The following is a 15,358-nucleotide window of genomic DNA, read 5'->3' as shown; positions in this document are numbered from 1 at the left end:
GAATAAGGATCTATCAATTCTACAGATATGACCATAGATTTTTTGATGGTAATGAAAGTGATCAAAGAACACATATTTGACCAATGTCATGCAATTAGCAAATATCCTGGCCTATTAGTAGATAGTTTTATTTTTTTAATCAGTAGGCATAATGGAATATTTTCGTATTGTATTATGAATAAATCTTCCAGAAAATATGAATACTCTGTATTAGAAAAAAAGAACAATAACATAAAATGAACATACTAAAACACCAAATTAATCCTGTTTAATTTATCAGAATAGTATTTCATAATGCCATGGTTCATAGCAATCACTGTTCTCATTTTACATTTGGAGGTATACCTTCTAAATATTAATATATAGATAAATAAATATATATTGGTAGCTACATATAATATGTATAGATTTTAACTAGGACCACATTAGTTGTATAATATGATATGCTTTAAAAAACAATATAACTACAATAAAAAACATATAACTAAAACTTAAAAAACCTTAATGTAAGTTTAACTTTTCTTATACACTGAGAAATTGCTTGAAGCCATAATTTCTAATAGTCATTAATATTCCACCATATTAATTAAATGATCTATTTTTGAATATTTAATTTATTTTCTGATTTAAGAAACCTGAATTTGTAAAGCCTGTGGTCATAATATCTAAAATTTCATGTTGGGCTTCCCTGGTGGCGCAGTGGTTGAGAGTCCACCTGCCGATGCAGGGGACGCAGGTTCGTGTCCCGGTCCGGGAGGATCCCACATGCCGCAGAGCGGCTGGGCCCGTGAGCCATGGCCACTGAGCCTGTGCGTCCGGAGCCTGTGCTCCGCAAAGGGAGAGGCCACGACAGTGAGAAGCCTGCGTACCACAAAAATAAATAAATAAATAAAATAAAATTTCATGTCTATATGGTGCTATGTATAATGCTATATGTGTGTATGTTTTACCATGTAAAAGGTGATGATTCAATCATAATATCTATAATTATGTAGGATGGTATAATTGTATTTGAAATAGAAATGTGATCAACAGTTTATAACGTATGCCTTGTTGACTAATCTTTATGGCAAAATGACCGTGGCTTTCAGGTTAAAGATTCTTCTTAGGATTTCAGTCTGTTAAGATAAAGAAGAAGAGAAAAGTTGAAAGGAAATTACCACCTACCACAAACCAACTCAAACAACATATAATTCCCCCTTTGTCCTTTGATCCATAGTTAAACATACTTCTACTGATCCAGAACACTTTCTGAATGATGACAAACATATGTAGGTACTAGTAAGTCTGTTTTTACTATGAAGTTTCTTATTTTTGTATTGGGTTAGTCCTTCAGTTTTTTGAGCACTATTGTTTTTGGCAGAGTAGATGTGTGAGACATAATAACCAGAAGTCAGTATCAACCATCTGCTATACAGCAATAATTTTAATGTATTCAGTGATGCCTGATTTAATGGTTTTTAAATTTTGTTTCTTGTTTTAGGAAGAAGCTTCATTACTGACAGAGATATATTTTCATGAGAGAAGAATTGAAAAGGTGATATTCTGCTTGAGAATGCCTTCACATATACTTGATGTGTGCCAATGTCTACTGCACACCACTAAAGCCAACTTTTAAAAGGACTGTTAAAGCCAGGTGAAGAAGTCAAACGTGACAGCTCATAGCCAATGGTATGTTGACTCCAGAACCTACTTTTCTGATTCTGTGAAATGCATCGAAAAGTGAGTAACAGTCAAAGCACAGATATGGTGTACATTGTGTGCTAGTAGCCAAAGCCAATTAATATAATAAATTACTTTTCAGAAGATTCCATGGTCAGTAATTAAAACTGAGATTAAACAATAATTTTACAGGCATTTTGTTAGTAGTAGTTATAATGACTAAAGTAAAAAGCAGGATAATATGGTTTCAAGTGGAGAGAAATCAAATTGAGTAGTCACACTAAATTAAGAAAAGCCTTCAAAATTGGATGGAGAAATCTAGAAATGATGCAGCAAACAAAAGGAAGACGTTTAATTTCACAGAATGAAAGGGTTATTTTAGGAAGATTAATCAAGTATAATAATTTTACTTACTAGAAACTAAGACATTGAAATTATGTAATGGATTAACATTTTATATTGCCAAGTAGGTTCACTTAGTAAAGCACAGAAGCAACCTGTGTGTCTTGTTCAATAATCAGTGATTAATAAAATGATGAGTTAAACCAGTCCTCAATCAAATAACAGCTGTGAGCACAAGGTAATAAGAAAATCATAAAGTAATAAATCATTTAAAAGGGACAGATCACCAAAATTGTGTAAGTTGTTGTCTTAAAAATTAGGATTTTTGTCTAGATTCTACCACCATCTGGGACAGCTTTTCTTAATTTGTTGAGCCTCATGGAGCTTGTATGCACAGGCCACTCAAGGTGGCTGCTCTCTTGCTCTCTGTACATCCACTGCCCGACCAGTGTTTGCTTCACCTGTACTCTACCCGCTTGACCAACCTTCCTACATACTTGCCCCAGGCCCCAGCTAGTGATTGTTCTTTTCAAAGGGCCTGTGAGGGGCGTGCCCCTCTACTGGTTTCCCTGGTAACTAATGAGCCCACCTGACATCAATTCCCCTACAACTGGCCATCTCCCCACCACCACCCCCAGTGCCCCAGGAGCAAAGACAGCTGCCTTGTCCTGCCCGCCATCTGCCACATGTGGTGGTTGGTGGGGTGTTGCTCCAGGACCTTGCTTCAGAAGTAAGCTCCCCCATCCATTAAGCCATTGATGTCTCTGTCCCTGGGCTCTTTCTTTGGTTTTGAAGCTGGACAAGTACAGGCCTTATAGGTCTGCGGGGTGCTGCCCAACAGAGCTACTGTGAAAAATGAAGGAACTGAACATCATCATCTCTAAAGTTTCACCTTGCAATATATTACTGTATCATATCAATTCTAAGATGGGCATTTTTCACATTTAACTTCTCTGAAATCAGGATGTGTCTGTATTCTATGTTGTCCAGCTGGCAGTTACATCGTACTTGTCATTGCCTGCACATATGCACTCTTGGTTGTAGCTTTTAATATCATTTCAGTTGGGTTATGTTACTAAGCATGTTGAGTTTCATTGCATTACAAAATTATCGGTATCGTTTGGTTTGAAATATAGAATTATTTGACCTCAAAAATACAGCAGTAGGGCACAAATTTGTTGCTATTAAAGCAAATATTTGTCCTTGGAGGAGTGAATACAATTTCATGATTTTGTGCAAAGAAATACAAAAGAAGCTTCATGAGACCTTAGAGAGATTCCCATCGTAGAGACTTTGCTGTTTCAGGTTTTATTACGTTCCTTTGAAATTGTCTAATATACTGCAAGCAGGAAAAAATTCCGAATCACTTGGAAACAGAAGAAAACTTCAAAGCAAAAAGAGGCTGGTGTGACCAGATCATGTGTCATGTAGGACTTTCATTAATGCAATACATCATAATTTAATTCGTGACATATTTCTTCCTCAATTGTTTCAGTGAGTCTTACAACTGATGCTCTCTTAGGTTTGAAGAAACATGATATGTATGTGCTTCTAAGGAGCCAAAATTGATTTCCCAAATTTCAGGCATTATCTCACATATTTTACTCACATGTATGATTCCAGATCTCTTGTGTAGTTGGCTCTTAAGTTATATAAAGTCCTGAAAAATTGGTTTAGATGCACAACAGATTGAAAAAGCATCCATACTTTTTTTTTAATGGGGAAGAGTGTAAGTTTTATTTCTACTTTACAATGTCTGCACAAAACTTGCTATAGAGTCAATGCTACATTGGATTTCATAGCTGTAATATCACAGTGAACTTGTAAGCAAGCTCTAAACAAAGAGGCTGAAACACTGTAGATCATTACTTGAGCTGCACTGACAGGTGGGGATCATTAGAAATAAAGATTTTCTGCTATTAATTCAGTTGTGATTATCATACACAAAAAAGTTATGATCAGAAGCTAAATGTAATCTGTGCATCAACAATCTTGATAATTTTTATAACTTTCAATGAGTTTTCAGATTCCAAATGAGAAATCCTAGATTACTCTCAGATTATGCAGTGTCATTAAATACTATAATGCCAGAGTAAAGTAGGCATAGTCCTTACCTATATTAAAAATAAAGCTTAGAAAAAAATAAATAAATAAAATAAAGCTTAGGTGTTAAACTGTGAAAAACTACTTTCCAATGTATATATTTTTAAAATAGCTAACTCCGCAACATTTTCTCAAGAGTTGCTTTTCTGTGCTTTGTGCGTCAATTATTTTTCTTCGTGTGTGCAGCAGTGTTTTGCAATTATTGGCCATCTTTTACTCCTGATTTCCCTTGTAGAAGATTGATTAGCACAATCAGTCACTAGAAAGCAATTTTCATCACCAAAGGCAGCGTCTTTTTTCTCTTGATTAGCAGCCCTGCTGCAAGTTTTTCAGCAGAAATAGATAATCCGTAAGAACACTGCCAGACAAACATTCTGATAAGAAAAAGAGGGCTAAACCTGAATATTGCCGACAGTATTCCAGGTAGGCAAATGATCAGTGAAGCTGTGCTGCCTTGTGTTTCTGTGATATTCCTGTTTTATTTGGAGAACTGGGCCTTCTGTACTGCTTTTTGTTTTTCTTGTTTCTGTATGAATCTTTGGGTCTTTGAGAAGAACACAAATTTGCCTGTGATATGTGTGAAGAGAGGGAGGATGCCTATTATGGATCAGTATCACAAACCAGTGATTCTATATTTCTATGTGTGTTCTGTCACCCCCACTAAAAGTCCTGTCTATCTGAAGAAATAAGTCAAACGATATTCAATTGAACCAGATAATTGTTTGTTCCTTTAAATTATGTCCTATTATGTAATAAATATTAGCTCTCCAGTTTCAATTTAGGGAGGAAATATTTATGTTGGCAGAAGAAGGATGAAAGGGGAAGCTCAAAAATTCTTTCCTCCTAAAGCTTGCTGTACTTTGCTTAGAAAGAAGAATGCACAAGGAAGCAGCATGATAGAGGGAAAAAGTTAATAGATTTTGGGTTCATACATATCAGGTTAAAATCTTCAGTATGTCCATTTAATACCTGTGTGACTTTGAACAAGCCAGTTAATATTTCCAAACCTCAGTTCTTTCATCTGTATAATGAGCACAATATATTAATTACCTTGTCAGGATTAGAGATATTGTATCAAAAAGCTGAACTCATAGTAGGTTCTCAGTAAATGATAGCTATTTTATTACGTACATCTGTATCTATCTACCTCCTATCTATTTATCTTCCTACCTATTTATTTATTTAGATATCTAGACTTTAGTCTCTAAAGAAATGGCTATGCATGATTATACTTTTTAACAGTCAACACAACTTAAACCTCTCTTTGTCCTTTTCTCTCTGTCAGGGTATCACAGGCTTGACAGTAGAATCAAAGTCTTTCCTCCCCCTCTACCCAAATGCTCCCAGACTCCCAAACCTAGTCTCCTCCAGCCCCTGTCTTCTCTTTCCCCAGATACCATCCAATCCATTCTCTGTCTTCACCACTTGCTCGCTGCTGTTGCCAGTATAGAGCAAATCCGTCCATCTCGTATCATCGTTTACCATGCTATTTCTCCAATTCTGCCCAACGAAAGGCCTCAGAACAAGCAGGCAAGGAGTTGGATAGGGGAGCAGCTGTGACTTCTGTTTAGTTAACTATGTGCTTCTCTACCTCCCCTCCCCCCATACTCTCCCCTCCAGCTATCAAATTCAGAGAGGCCAATTCCTTTGTTTTCTGTTATTCAGGACATTAGGAAAGAAGATTCAGAAAATTCCTTGTGCTCTCCCTTGGGCTTTCTTAACCCCTTTTACTTATAATTTTCATCAGTGTGATAGCAGAGAGCAAACCCAAAATTTTGTATATTATAGAAAATTAAGAACTGATTTAGGATTCCCTCGGTGGCACCCTCTGAAAACAAATTCTGAAACTGTATGAAGCGTTTTTGAAATTGAGACCTGTTTTATTGATTTACAGGGAAAGTTCCACTCAATGGATATCTGAATGGACTAAGAATGGGTAATAATCAATGCCAGAATTTTTTATTTCATAGAAAGCAAAGTTGAAGATTTTTTTCTGGAAGATTAGGAATGAATGTTATGAAAACCTTTAGGGCCTCTGACCAATTGTGCTTTGTCTTCATCTCTTTTATGCTTGGGGGCATTTCTAGCTAACATTTTCAACCTCCAGAAAAGAAAAACACAATGCACCAGTCAATTTCCTGAAATACAAAATAAAGCCTACTTCGTGTGTCATCACATGTGAATAAGCCATTAAGAGCTGAGACTGGCTGCAGCATAACTTCCTGTGAATTACTGTGAAAATTCAAATTTAAAGGCTCCACAATAGTTTTGCAAGGAAGGAAATATACTGGGGGAATAGAGCAACCTACACCGGATTTAAACTTGTACACTCCCAGCTGTTAGGAAAATGCAGATCTGTACCAGAAGGTAAGCAAGGGCTGTAGAAAATTTTCTGAATATTAGCGTGAGGTTAATGTGGTGTATTTTTGCTGAAATGCGTAAAACCAATTTTAGCATATAGTGGTCTTCTGTCTTTGCCTCCTTATTATCACATCTGTGCAACCAATTCAATTATTTCTTAAAATGTGTAAACATGATTAAAAAGCACCTAACGAATCTATAATATAGTTAATCATATTCACCAAATGATTGGCACCGACAGCCGATGGTGCTGCAGGTACTGTCTGTCCACCATCCCAGGGACCCTTGTACAAAAGATTTATATAATTAATAAAGTGACTAGGACACATGTTAATGATAAGTGATGTGGGTGATATAGTTTCAAATTTAGGAGCCCTATTCTTCACTGCAGCAGTTGCACAATCAGCTGTGTGGAGATGTGTGAAGGCAACGGCAGTATGAATTAGACCTGCAGTTTTTGGCTTTGCCCCCATGAAATTGCGTCTGAATGACCTTACAAGGCTTTGATCCATGGGAATATTAGAATCAGATGTTCCATTTGACGATCAAATGGGAAAAGGCATTTCAGGTAGTTGATACCTTTACTTACATGAGAAAGTTCATATATGTATTGTCTACTAGGAATTTTATTCTAGAATTCTAATGCTCCTAACAGGCACTTCTCTCATTAGACAAATTGAATCTATTCCCTGACACCTAATTCTTCCAGAAAAGGTCTGTTATCTGACATCTAATTTGTGTAATGTATCTCCAATTTCATAACCTTTTCTAGATTTATGAAAATAAATGTCATTCATTGTTGTTCTTGGATCTATTCTTCCTAAACTACAGAGTGATCTCCTTAAGATGTCAACTGGATCATGCCACCTGCTCCCCAAAACTTTTCAAGAATTTCCAAGAGTTATACCAAAAATAATATCTCGCATCGTTTGGTAGCTGACCTCTATCTTCCTCTACAAACTCCTTGCCCTGCATTGCCCTGCTAACATGCTCCCTATGCTTCTCACCCCTGACCTTCTTTCATTCTCTCAAACACCCAAGGTTCTTACCTCAGGCCCTTTGTCCATCTTCCTCCTTGCCCTTTCCATGCCCGGCTTCTTCTCATACTTGAAGGCATGCTGTACATGATTCCATCTCAGAAGGGCTTTCCTTGAGTTTTCAATTGAACTTAGGTTCCCTGTACACTTTAACAAAACTTACACTCTATGCAGCACTCATCACGGCTCTTGACTGTGCCTATTTATAGGATAATTTGTTTGTCTCCCCCAGACAAGGAAATATGTAAGCACAGGGGTTTTGTCTATTTCACTCAGTACAGTATTCTTAGAGCCAAGCACAGTGCCAATATTTCTCAACGTGGATGAATTAATGCTGTCTCAACTCTCTTTTAAAATGGACTGGACAAATTTAGTCAATGGATCTGTAAAAAATAAATATAAATTTCTCCCCATCCCAGGATCTCCTTTCCATATGGCTTTTGTTTTGATATTTTTCTCATTCAGTGGTTATAAGTGGTGGTTATAGAAATAGATATTAATAAACCCTGAATTGTTTTCTATAATAGAGTAAGAAAATAGTGTCATTGGGAGAATATGGTTCAACTGATGAGCAGAAGGATTCAGGAACTGTCAAGAGGCCAAAGTGCTATTTGAGGCAGTAGATTTGGGGAGAAATATCCTATACCCAGGTAATCAATGGATTTGAAGGCTAAATATATCTAACATACAATTTAAATTTACTTTGATATATCAGGCTCATATACTATTCAGTAGAATTAAAAAATAATAATATCCTGTTTGCTTTTGGCTTCGGGTCTCCAGGAGTAGGGTATGTGTCTCATATTAGGTTTTCCCCTTAAGGTGGAGTGAAAGGAACAATCCTGAGACACAAAGTAGAGGATAAGAATTAATTGAAGGCAGACAATCAGAGCTGGAGTTCCTCCCTCTACTTTAGCGCCTCTACCAGGAATTTGCAAAAATCTTTTTGGAACATTGGGCTATCTACAAGGTATTGAGACCAGTATTATCTAGATTTTTTTTAAGGCTCTAGACTACCCCCCTAACAGTTTCAAAGAGTTTAGTGTTGTTAAGCTTAAAGGCATCATAAAGTTGACCCAAGGTTACAAGTATAACTTAGAAATAACCTCCAGACATTGATGTTAGAAGTAGTCTAGGAATTATTTGATGATTCAGCTAACACTGTGGCATTTCTACCATCAAATATCCCATAATCCCATTAAATTCACATGAAAACATGTATAAAAAGTCATTTTGGCTCTTTATTGCTTTATAGTTTTCTAGGCTCCAGCAAGGCAGAGTTCCATATCTGTTGTAAAGTTTTGCAACTGTAACTTAAAAAGTACTATATATAATGAGATAAGCAATAAAATGCTTTTGAACTTTACATACATACACAGAAATACACACAACATCTACAGAGACATACACATGTCTATACATACATACATATACATTTTATATATATAGAATATATCTAGTGGAAATGCTATGATTTCCCACCAAAACTTCTAAATGTATAGACAATCTAAACTATCATTAAATTAATCTAACTACTTAAAGTAAAATCTAAATCCTTAGCTCTCTAATGTTTGTTCTAAATCAACAGCTCCAAACATCTATTTTTATATTCTTAACATTACACATGTTGTATACTTGTGTCACAGAAAATTAGAAATACTGAGCACAGTTAAATACATTCACAATCCCAACTCCTTTAATACTAAACATTTAGCTTATTTCATTCCTGATTTTTCCTCTTAACCTTGGCGTTGGTTGTTGCTGTTTGTTTGTTTGTTTTTTTTGCAAGTTTGTGTGTGTGTGTATGTGTGTGTGTGCATGTTTTAAATGTATTTTCAATGAGGTAATATATCATCTGTTTACAATATAGCTCTTGAAAAACAAAAGGAGTATAGATATTATAAGACAAAACAAACTCCAGTCATGAGATACTACATACATCATGTGAAAGCAACAGCCTGATCTCTAGGTTATGAAAATTAGAATTAAAAAGTCACTACCAAGAAAATGTCCAAGTTTCCTACTTGCAAAGTTTGGGTGCAATTCTATGAAGTATTTAAAAAGCTGAAATTTCCCTATTGTGTAAACAAAACGAGATTAGTCTAAATCCTAAATCCATAGCTACACAAAATACCAGACATTGTGCATTTCACTTGTTAATATACCATATTTTCTCAGGTAGCGGAAGGGAAGGCAAAGTGACTACAGACAACAAAAATGTGGGAAGAAGAAATAGTGTACCTATGTTAGACCTATTAAGTAATGGTGAAAAGAAAGCCTCAATTAATGCATCTCTGAAAGGTGTAAAGACTATACTCCAACTCTGGAAAATTAATTTAGAAAGATAGAGGGAGAGACTGAATAATTGAAATTTTTCATGAAAAATGTACATATGACAGAAAGGAGCACAATGGAGAATTCATAAAACATGTTATTTGGAAAAATCTGTTAGTTTTCTTTGGCCAGATTAAGAAAGAATAACTAAGTTTATCAATATCTGCCATCCTTCATACTGTTGATAACAAATTAATAATAGCATTCCTGGCTCTGCACTTACTAATTAGGACTTCCTAATAAATGCTGATTAGCCGAGTCAGGGAGGTCAGCAAATAAACCTAAATCCTTTTTTAGTCATGTCTAATCTTGTACACTCTATTCTCCTTTTTTAGCATTTGAAGACAACAGGTTAAGTTGGCAGATATTGTTTATGGACCACTGAAGTTATTTTGACCAGTTAAATCTCAGTTTTATTGAATCCTTGATAACTGGAATAGAATTTGCAGGGAGACCAGGGATATTGGAGAGGTTTGTACTTGATGTTTTCTGAGAAGCCAAAAGAGAAGTCTCTTAGTTTCCAGTTGAGTTGTATTTTTTTTATATACAGTTGTTCCTTTATTTCTGTTTTCTCATGCCCACTCAAAACAAGACTGTTAGCATCTTCACTTGTTTTATTCTCTTACATTTTGGTTTTCTTGGGATGCTCTTCTTTATGAGGTGAGGATGTCCTCTGACTCCTACTATAGGATTAGGTAAATTTTTTGGCTACGTTCCCTGAAGGTCTATGTGGTTGGTTTACCAGACTTGTTGAAGAATGGACTCTAAAGGCTGTAGGCTTTGGTGGTGGAGAAATAGGAATAGGAATAGGAATGCTTACACTCCATGTACCCCTCGAACATTCACTGGAATTTACTTGTGGCACAGAAACTTCAGTAGCCTGTATGTTGGTCACACATATTGCTGTTATAACTGGAGCAGAACTGTTTCTGTCCCAAGAGCTGTCAGAACAGTTCAATGGGCCAGTCTTCAAGTTAAGGCACAGGCCCGCAGTTATCACTGTTCATTGATCAGTAGAGGCTGTTGTCACTCAGAGGTGTCACTCTGACACCTTCGGTTGAATGATTTTGCCTTTTTTCTAAAGCACATGCTTAGGTAGTAGTTGAGGTTGGTTTGTCTTTAAATGCACTGTAGCACTTTTCACGTAAACTTCAAACATCTTGCTGCTTATTGCTTGCCTATAAACTGTGCCTGTGAAAGACTGAATATCATCGGGAGGATCAACATTGAGGTTATCAGAGTTTTTTGTTTTTTTAAACATTAAGTCAATCCCCTGTATTATATGAAATTCTTCCTTATTCTTTCTCAACCTCCTCCTTTTAATTCTTACTCTGGGTCAGTTCTCTGTCTGCCCCTGGATGAAATCCTTGACATGCCCCCTGGTTGAAATCCTTGACATGCCCCCTGGTTTTTCCAGTCCCTCTTAACCAGTAAAAAATATTTAAATCTCTTTAAAGCACTGACAAGTTCATCATGTAATGACTTAACTCCAGTCTAGTCTAGTGTTATTTCAAATGCCAAACTTATTCAGTTACACTTTTCTCCTTCCTACGCACAGACCTCCTCCAGTACTGGAATCCTGCAGCAGGAAAAGGACAGGAACTAACTTCTTCTCTTAGTTGTTTGCTAATTACTACATGGCTGACCCCAGGGCAATGGTGAAAATGGCACAAGTTTAAGTGGTTGGTTCATTTGGAATGAGGTGTTGGGGTACTCTGGTGATAGTATTTTTCCAATAATACCTCTTTCCTTCCCACAGGGTGCATTTATGGGGTCCTTAGCAATTTTCCAATTGGAGACGTCCCACTTCAACTCCTTGGTTAGGGGAATGCCTTTTCTCTGGCTGACTGTACAGAACTTTACCTTTGGCATCTTGGCTTTCAGCTGTTTATAATTGGGGTCCTAGGTATTCCAACCAGTCCTCTGGGTTGGAGTAAATGCTAAGAAGACCCAGATTGGATCCCTTTTTCAAGGTCATATTTGATCCCCAGGAAACCTGCACCTCTTCCCTACTTTTTTGAAAAAGGAGCCGGCTCTGTGGTCAGCCCTCTCCACTCTGCCAAGAGCAAGGGGTGGTACCAGCCATAGGTCTTGCCTTTAAAATTCATAAGCACAAGTCAGATGCTTGTCCTTTTGTTCCTCAAGCTCTTGGAAACACATTTGAAGATTTTCTAATAGATCCCAAAGCTCCTCTCATTTGAGTTGAGGAGGTAAAGCACAGTGCAATTAAATCTTTCTTGAAATAAATCCTCACTACTGTGCACTTCTACATCACCTACAGAATAGCTAAAATGAAAAAGAAAATACTACGTGTTAGTGAGGATGTGGAGCATCTGGAACTCTCATATACTAGAGGTACAGGTGGGAGTATAAATTGATATAATAACTAGAAAATGCTTTGACATTATATACTATAGCTAAACATATTTATTCTCTTTGACCTAGCAATTCCACTCTTTAGGCATATATCTAACAGACATGCACGTATATGTTCAACAAAGGTATGTTGGTAGAAACCCTATTTGTAATAGCCCCAAATTGAAAATTGCCTAATTGACCATCAATAATAGAATGGAAAAATAAATGGTGGTATATTCACACAATGGAATGCTATACAGCATTGAGGATGGTCATTCTACAACTATACACAACAATATATCAAAAACGCAATACTGAACAGATGTGCCAGGCACAAGAGTATATACTTTATGACACCATTTATATAAAATTCTTAATATAGGCCAGGTTATTCCATGTTATGTTAGAGGTCAAAAATAGTGGGGTGATTGGCTGGAAGAAGCTTGAGGGAGGAGTCTGTGGAGTTGGTAATGTTCTGTTTCCTGATCTGGTTCTAGTGTTATGGGTAAATTTAGTTTATAAGATTTTATTGAGCTGCACACTTATAATACATGCACATCTCTTTTTGCTACAGCAATTCAGTAAGAAATATAAAACAAAACAAAACCAAAACAAACCAACAAAAATGAAATTAAATATCTTGACTTTTTAATCTCACCCTCTTATCTGATCTGGAGGTGGGTGATCTGTTAATGCTGGAAGACCCAGCATTGGACCACCCCCCCACCCCCCCACCCTGCCCCGTTTGCAAATCCTACATAGATGAGCCAGCCCCTTGGCTTAGATCCTGCAGTTACCAGGCAACAATTGCTCTCTTCTCAGCCTTAGTGGCCTCTTTCTGAGCCTACAGGAAGAATTGCATTTATCCTGTTACATAAATGATATGCTTGGTACAAAGCTATCAGAAGCTTGGGGACCCAAATGAAGACTCTGCACATGCTCAATGGCAGGTATTGTAGGTCACAAGGTGCCAAAAGCTTTAAAGGTAAAACGTTACAAAATGGGACCAAAGTGACAATTCTTTCTACATTAGCTTTGAGAGCCACAATTCCAGACTCATTCTGCCCAGGTCTTTTGGTAATATCTCTATTAATTCACATGGGGTATGATTGACACAGCAATGAAGCTGAATTGGGAGGGCTTTGTGGAAAATACATCAGAGAGAAAAAGAGATTTAAGCTACATTAACCTTTCTCAATTCTTTTATCACGATGCAGGCAGGCACTTTGAAATTAGCAGATATTTAACATTCTTTGAGTCAGATTGTGCTTTCTCCTATCCACACATACCCTAAACCCCCAAAACGTTGTACCTATTGAAGCAGTGCCCAAGTAGCAGGATATTTGGATAGATTCTCTGAAAGAGAATTGCTAGGTACAGGCATGAAGATTTTTATGTTTCAAGATTCACACTGACAAATTGTTTTCCATTTGGCAATGTCACCAGCATGATATGGTAGTATCAAATTTCCCATATCTCCATCAACATTAGGTAATACTATTTACTTAAATATATACATATGTGTATATATACCTATATGTTATATAACTTTCATAGGTAGAAATGGCTCTTCCAACATTTTAAATTTAAATAAAGAGAAAGCGTATTGGCCATAATTTTATCTTCTACTTTGTAGGAAAAATCTTTTCAGCACAAAATGATTATTATTATTATTTTTTTGCTGTATGCGGGCCTGTCACTGTTGTGGCCTCTCCCGTTGCGGAGCACAGTCTCCGGACGCGCAGGCTCAGCGGCCACGGCTCATGGGCCCAGCCGCTCCGCAGCATGTGGGATCTTCCCGGACTGGGGCACGAACCCGTGTCCCCTGCATCGGCAGGCGGACTCTCAACCACTGCGCCACCAGGGAAGCCCCAAAATGACTATTTTATTGAGTTGCTGTTGTTCTGACAAAATTAAACTGAGTGTCTTATCAATCTCTAGCAAAGAAACTCTATAAAGGAACATAAGGACAATGATCTCAGGTTCCTCAATTAGTTTAGAAATTGACAATTACATTAATCTCAGAAGACCTTGGTAGATTCTATCTGAAATAGTATTCATTCTTTTGTTCAGTGCATTGCCTAATGCGAAGTTAATGCCAAAGTAAATTATTAGCAATTATTTTTCTCTCTTTCAATAAGTGTAATATGGAGCAAATCCTGTATTTTTTCCTACGTCCTGTATGTAGTTTATGTAATTACACATCTTGTAATTTCAGAGTACATTCTCCTATAACTATCTGAAATTATTTTTATCATGATTTATGAGACCATTTCTGAATCAGAAAATTTCTTTTTTCTTTTACATCTTTATTGGAGTGTAATTGCTTTACAATGTTGTGTTAGTTTCTGCTGCATAACGAAGTGAATCAGCTATATGTATACATATATCCGCATATCCCCTCCCTCTTGTGTCTCCCTCCCACCCTCCCTATCCCACCCCTCTAGGTGGTCACAAAGCACCGAGCTGATCTCCCTGTGCTATGCGGCTGCTTCCCACTAGCTATCGATTTTATATTTGGTATTGTATATTTGTCAATGCTACTCTCTCACTTCGTCCCAGCTTCCCCCTCCCCATCATGTCCTCAAGTCCATTCTCTATGTCTGCGTCTTTATTCCTGTCCGGACCCTAGGTTCGTCAGAACCATTTTTTTTTTTTAGATTCCATATATATGTGTTAGCATACGGTATTTGTTTTTATCTTTCTCACTTACTTCACTCTGTATGACAGACTCTAGGTCCATCCACCTCACTGCAAATAACTCAATTTCGTTTGTTTTTATGGCTGAGTAACGTTCCATTGTATATATGTGCCACATCTTCTTTATTGAATGGGAAAATTTCTTAAGATACATCAAGGGAAATAATGGAGCGCTCAGAATTTTCTATTTTAGTATATTATGAAGCAGTAAGAGACTTGCTTTATAAAACTTAGAATCTTACAATGCTTTTTCAAGACGCTTCATACTTCAAGAGAAGTTAGATTATTACAATAGAGCTAGTGATTATTCTATGTCAGTGCTAGTATTCTTACCCATATTTTCATACTCTATCATACACCAATTTTTAACAGCTTTATTGAGGTACACTTATATACAATTCACCCATTTTAAATGTACAATTAAATTTTTTTTGTAAATTATAGAGCTGTGCAACCATAAT

At 36.7% G+C, this 15,358-nt stretch overlaps 1 pseudogene; it reads right to left on the bottom strand.

Moving 5' to 3' along the window:
* Positions 1-10,226: 10,226 nt before the first annotated feature.
* On the bottom strand, positions 10,227-11,711 carry LOC101318021 (poly(A) polymerase alpha-like; annotated as a pseudogene).
* Between the last annotated feature and the right edge of the window lie 3,647 nt (positions 11,712-15,358).

Source organism: Tursiops truncatus, chromosome X (assembly GCF_011762595.2).
Source record: "Tursiops truncatus isolate mTurTru1 chromosome X, mTurTru1.mat.Y, whole genome shotgun sequence".
In the NCBI taxonomy this organism is placed as follows: Eukaryota; Metazoa; Chordata; class Mammalia; order Artiodactyla; family Delphinidae; genus Tursiops; species Tursiops truncatus.
Note: the sequence above shows the minus strand (reverse complement) of the source record. Positions and strands in the feature narration are given on the sequence as shown.